The sequence below is a fragment of the Bidens hawaiensis genome, unplaced genomic scaffold (assembly GCF_021521415.1).
Source record: "Bidens hawaiensis isolate Kalapana, Puna unplaced genomic scaffold, B.hawaiensis_p1.1 tig00001087_1, whole genome shotgun sequence".
NCBI classification, from domain to species: Eukaryota; Viridiplantae; Streptophyta; class Magnoliopsida; order Asterales; family Asteraceae; genus Bidens; species Bidens hawaiensis.
Window position 1 is genome coordinate 2,442,608 of NW_027491062.1, and position 7,021 is coordinate 2,449,628.

Genomic DNA, 7,021 nt, shown 5'->3' on the forward strand with positions numbered 1-7,021 from the left:
AACATTGTCTGTTTGTTTCTTTGAGTTGGTGATTGTACGGGGAAATGTCCCAGGATTCCCAAGGCCTTTAGTTATACCAAAATTTTATATGGTCAATTTTGTCTTTTTGTAGTAACGTTGACTTTTGTTTGTAGACATAAATATTATAAATATGTTTTTGCATGCCTATTACAAAATGACATTCAATTTGTAACGCAACACTTTACTCGTACACGTGTAGGGTTCTCAACCATTTTCATAATTACACTTCATTTCATGAAATGTACTTATAAAATACATACGGCTCAATATGAGAAGTTTGGTTAGCTTAGGTTTATCGGGACACTTAGTACTCAATTAGCAAGCGTTTATTTCTAATTCTTTTTTATTTACTCGAAGGTATTATTCATATTTTATGCAATGCGATGATGATAATAAAGGTTTCTCTTTTTGTAGAGTGTTGACAACTTCGGACATGGGCACTCATGGTGAGCATTCTACGCTCGCAAAACACGTAAACGAATGCTTACTTGGTTTGGTAAATTTGCTTTTGCATTTTCGTTATTAAATTTATATCACTCTTTATATAAGTTTGCTTACTCGCAAAATATATGTTTAATTGACGGTTTTTATATTTCCACCTGTGTCGTACACGGGTTAATAACCTAGTATTATATTCCTTTCTTGTTTTATCTGTTCCCCGTAAATCCAAATTTGGCATAAATGTTTAGAAATTAAATATTTTAATTTTATTATTATTATTATTATTATTATTATTATTATTATTATTATTATATTGTTCCCCAATGTTGTAACCAACAATTGGGAAAATCACAGCCGTTTAAAGTCTTCAACATACAATCTCAGCCCTACAAAGTCCTTTGAAAGCTTCTGGGCAGTTGTGAACGGTTTGGTTCTCTCTTTCATACGCTCCCACGGTTTTATTCATCCCCCACGTCTCCTTCTTCCCGGAGCTGGTAACCGCTACAAACAAAGGGATTTATAAAGAGATCGATTAACGGAAAATTCGATGACAACATCCTCCCCCGTGGAATTAGCACCGGATATTCCAAAACATTTGACTCTGGAACGCATCACAAGTCATCTGTTCAACACCGAGGTAATGCTAAAAACCTATGTTCCATTCGATACTCTCCTCCCTGATCTATAACTCAATAATTATTGATTCACAGCCGCACGTTTCAGTTTCTGCTCGATTATGCGTTTGTGCGGTTGTGCAATATCTTCAAGGTAACAACTCGGTGTTTTTTGATTTATGTTGCATTTAGGGTTTTGCCAAGGGGTACTAATCAGCTACATCGGTTCATATTTGAAAGAAAAATATGTATTTGTTGTTTGATTTTTTCTTGTCATATTTACCTGTATCAACAAGTTGAAAATATGAAAGCTCACCGCCACTTTTTTTTATCATATGATAATCCTCAACTTTCATTAAGTTACTCGACCAACCCCGAGTTTTGTTGAGTTACACTTCAACCCCATAAATTGGGTGGCTGACCACCACCGTTTTTTATAAAGAGATAGTCGACATGTTTGTCATCTTGGTCGAGTTCCCCTTTAGGATGTATAGCTAAGGATGGTGTTAGGGTTCTTGAGAGGATCCCAGTTTAGGAGAGAGGAGGCACACAATATTGTTATGTGTGTATGATTAGGGTATGATGTTAATATTTATCTCTCTATATATACACCCAAGGGGAAACCCTTTATTAGTTAGTTATAGGTAATATGGCCCATCAACAATTACCAAACTAATATATAATAAGGTATAGTTAATATTTTGATCTATTATAATATAAATGATTATAATGGCCATATATAAATATATATAATTATATATTTAATCTTACATTCTCCCACTTGGCCGAGTAATCATTTATTATGAGTATTAGATAAGTCTGATCAGGAGTTAACACTCATTTTAGCTTTAAACTTAAACTGGAGCAGAGAAATACAGTCATTAAATTGAACATCATCTCAAGACCCCCATTAATCATACTGCAGTCCTTATTTAAAACCTAAGTAGTTATGATCAAAATTTTCAAGTAAGCTCTTCAGAACGTTTGATTTGTATAATAATTTGTCTATATGTCATTATGCATGCAGAACATATTAAGAGACATACAAATCAAAACTGATGAGGAAATTTAATAGTTAATCATTCATAGTATGATATGCGGTTGCGCAGTCATCAATAACTCGTCATTATTATAAGCGCTTTCATAATGTTTATGGGTGAGACTTTTATTATCGTATCCTTAAGCATATCATGAATGTATTCGATACGAAAATTTAAATTCCTCAATTCGTTCATAAACGAATAATTAATTTCATATCAAAATTTAATGCAGCACCTCTCAAACTGTTACTGTTTGAGAAAACATGGTAGCTAACGTTATCACAATAAGTCTTCAATATATAATTTATATGGAGTTTAATAAAAACTTATGAATCCACTAATAAATGTTCAACAACATCTATTGACAACAACGTTGTAATTAATCAACATATTATGTCATTATGACTTAGGTTGTTGTTATCAGTTCATTATGACTCCTCCATGAGATAGATTTATCTATTGATATAAGAATATATCCCGAAAATTACATATCTTATCTTTGAATATGACAAAGTTTAGAGTAGTCTACCGGTTTGAATTCTCACTTCTTCTTTTAAATTAAGTCTTTCGTTTCTTTTAAATATATCTTAGTACTCTTTTAGATGCTTCACATTAATCTAGACATAGCTAGTGTGTTGTAATTTTGAGCAATATCTAAACGAGTATAGACTTGAACTTATATAAGGCTTCTACTTAATGAAGCATAAGGAAATAATCTATGTGTTCCTATTATCCTCTAAAGTAGAGCAATACTGTTTGTTACATGTGTAAGGAATATCTCTGAGATCTATAATATCAAAGTATGTGTGAAAATGCTTTGACTCATGTAACATATACTTGTCAGAAGAATGTCATCTATATAAGGACAAGTTTGTTTTTAGTTGCTCCCACTCATCTTGAGGTAGGTACATTAATCCACTTGTTTTTGATGAAAATAATTGTATATATATTTCATCATATTTTGATGTTTGCATTAACCCATATATGGATTTTATTGACTTATAAACTAAATTTCTTTGACCTTCAGTTTATAACTTTTAGGTTGTTTTATGAACATATAAATATGTAAGCCGATTGTTAGGGAAAGTTGTTTTAATGTTCATCTAATGTAGCTCTTAACTATTGTAAGCTACTAGAACAATAACGATCCTTAAAGAAATCTTTTGTAATATAGGTAAGAAGATTATTTGATAATTAGTTTATCCTTGAATATAACCTTTAACAATCAATCGTGCTTCTTACTGTCTTAATGTTTCGTATTGGGATTTAGTTTAGTTATGAACACTCTAAGGTGATTCAACCAAATCTCAAAACGTTATCCTGACTTATGGAGTCAATTATGATTGATGCTAATGGTTTAATTATAAGGGATAGGATCATTAAACTTTCCAACATCCATTTCAACTTTAGTTAGGAAGGTTACATAATCATCAATGTTAGTAGGTTTTAAAACCTAGATGGCCTCCTGAGTTGATTATTGGGTAATTTTAAAAGTCTCGGTTTTATGGATTAGCTCTTGGTTAGGTTGCTATCATTTTTAGGATTCTAAGTGTGTAAGAGTTGGTGCAGTATGGTGTACTAGAGGTGTAATTAGAGTTAAATTTGGAGTAAAATTTAATGACTCTCTTCCCCCCGCCTCTTGTACTTCTAACAAGTCATTATAAAGACTTTTACTGCTCCCACTGACCTTAGAAACCTTTAGAAAATTTACATGCTTATGGCCAATATTTAAAGACCAATATATTCTAATAGAGAAACAAGTTAATAATATAAATTGTAGTTTCTCTTGGTGAGGATTAGTTTATTAAGAAATCTGAATATGCCCACATTTAAGCAACAATGAAACTTTTGTAAGAGTAGTAGTAGTAAATTCTAAAGAGATAAGTTTTGATAAAATAGTGTTGTGATGGAGCAGTGTCTTGTACAAGAGGTGCAATTGAGATATATCAAGTTTTCACTCCCCCACCTCTTGCAAATCTTGTAAGTTATGATTTGGACACTTAAGGCTCCCTCTAATATTCGTTATCTCTAGTAAAAACTACATGAGAAGTTTCAATGATGTACGTGATGTGGGAATTTGTCATACATACGTTAGACTTAATTTGATTTCCTTTATGTGTCATAAGAAACTTAGGGACATATTTAGAAGAAATCATATTAACTATATATGAAGGGATCTCTTTAAAACCATGAATGATAGAAGACAGACTAGATACAAATAAATAGCTTTTTTAAATGATAGAATAATTATATCTGAATATTCTTTGTGAATAAGTTCCACTAATGTAAGTAAAATATAACTTATGGTGGACCCATACATATTTCTTAAGCCAAACAATGTTTAGGCATCTAACACATGATTTAAAATCACTGAGAATGAGATTATATGAAAAAATCACCCTCATTAACCATGTCATGATTTCTCATGAAATTTGGTTTTAATGGATTAATTTTATATGTCTCATTTGTCTTTTGTTACATTTTTATTTACATAATAACAAAAGTTGTGAAAATATATAGTATCATCTAGTTGTATTTTATAAATGTTTCAATCCAAATATTGATAACAAATCATATGAGAGTTTAAGGTAGTAACTTTATGTTGGCTATGCAAACCTTATAACTGTCATAATGTAGCTTAAGTATTGATACTAAATTCTGATTAATCTCTAGAATATTAAAGGTATTATAAAGCGTAATTTGAAGACAGTTTATCATGGTTCTAATAACCTTAACATTTAAATTTGTCACTAACCCTCATATTAGTTATTTGTTGATTTTTGGGTAAACATATAGAACTAGACTCAACCAATCATGTGTTAATGAGAATATTAGGTTAGCAGACTTAAATATCATTAATATATAACTATCAGTTTTAGCCAGTTGTTCTATTAAATTATGGATAATCTTGTAATGCCTATGTCTAATCTAATGACATATTTTTGCAATGAGACTTATCCTTAGAGAACCTAAAGCTGGAAGTAATACTTGTATTTTGTCTATGAACCTTAGAATAATCCTATTTTAGGTTTTAGTGGTAGTGAGTCGAATAACATCTTATTTTCCAGTACCGGATGCTTCTTTTCTTGTACATATGTTGTTGATCAACACACTCATTTTCCTTTGATACTTCTGAGTATTATAGTTGATTTTTAAGGCACCAAATTATACTATTGAAAATTTGAGTATGCAATGTACTAGAATATTGTACTTAATATCATGTGTGAGCCCTTAATTTTATAGGTCATGATTGTGCATTATGATATATTCAATAATACAATCTAACCTTATAGTTAGAATTCTTAAGGAGTGCATGAATCTTATGAGTTATTTTGATTAGTCTTAGGAAAAACTAAATCAAGAATAACTCTAGTGATAGTATTTATTTAAATAAATTATTGATTATCATTATTATAAGAGACATTATGATTGACGCATCCCATTTGTTATGCTCTAGTTTTTAATATAATGATTGTTATCAGAAAGAGTAGTAGGATAGTCGTATCATGTCTTAAATGATATTAAAACTGAGAAGAGCTAAATATTATTGAAACTCTTTATGATGTAAAACTTATATTATGTTTTAATATTAGAGTGGATGATTTGAATTAGATAGTTATTTATAGAAGAAAATTATAGTGAGTAATGATATGGGATATTAAAGTAAGATAGATTAAAGTTTTATGATTATTAGATTAATGAAGGATCATTAATTGAGGATCATTATATTTTATTGAAGATGTGATGTGTCTATTATTAACATCAAACTAATAGACTATAATTAAAAGTTCTACTTAAACAAAAAATAAATCACCTTTGGGCAGAATTAAATTTTATTTAAGTATATGTGCAAAATAATTGTAACACATCACCTTTGAGCAGAAGTGAGACAATTATTTTAATTATGCACATGCTAGTTTTGCTGAATAAAAATGTAACACATCACCTTTGGGCAGAAGTGAGACATTTATATTATGTTAGGCAAAAACTAACAAAAGCTTTCAGTTAGACTTCAATGATATGGTAAATGTAACTCATCACCTTTGGGCAAAAGTGATACACCAAAAGTTCATTCAAGTTAAGCCTTTATGTTTTGTAAAATTTTATAATATTTATGTATCTACAAAACATTTAATGAGTTAATAGTAAAAACTTTCTGGGCAAAATTAAGGATTTCGAGAAATAACGTTTTCGGGTAAATTATAGTTTTCGGATGACATGGGTTCTTGGTTAATATGTTTTCGAGTATTATGGGTTTTTGGGTAAAGTAATGAGTTTTCGGAAAATTAGCGTGTTTGCGGGAAAAAGATTGGAAAACCATTCCAAAAAAAACCCGTATAAGGCGATACAATTTAAAATCTGAGAACTCTAAAATCCAAAAATTAATATTATCCTAATTAAATTGAAAACACAAAAAAAATAATAAAACCCATACACATAATTTCGTAAACTAGTTGATCCCTAAACAGATTTCGAAAACTAAAAGGATAATAATAAGATTTGGTTCAAATCTTTTAAGGATTAACAATTATATATATTTCCTATTTTAATGGGATTCAAATCTTTTAAGAAAATACCAAAACTTTTAATTAATTCGAGATTTAAAAAATTATATCCCTAAATAAACTTTAACAGATTTTAATCCAGATTTGAACCAAAATATGTTATAATTTTCAAAAAATTATGATGAACACGAAGAACATTGTTGAAAATTTTAATTATTAAACATATACAAAAACTGGAATCGAAATCATTAAACATGATTTTAACAGATTTCGAAAATATTAGGGTTTATTAAATATGAATTTTAGCGATTTTAAACAGTTTCATATATTGTTTTCGTAATAGAACATGAAAAAGAAACCGAAAAAATTATGGTTTATCAAGTTTTAGTTCATGTCTTCT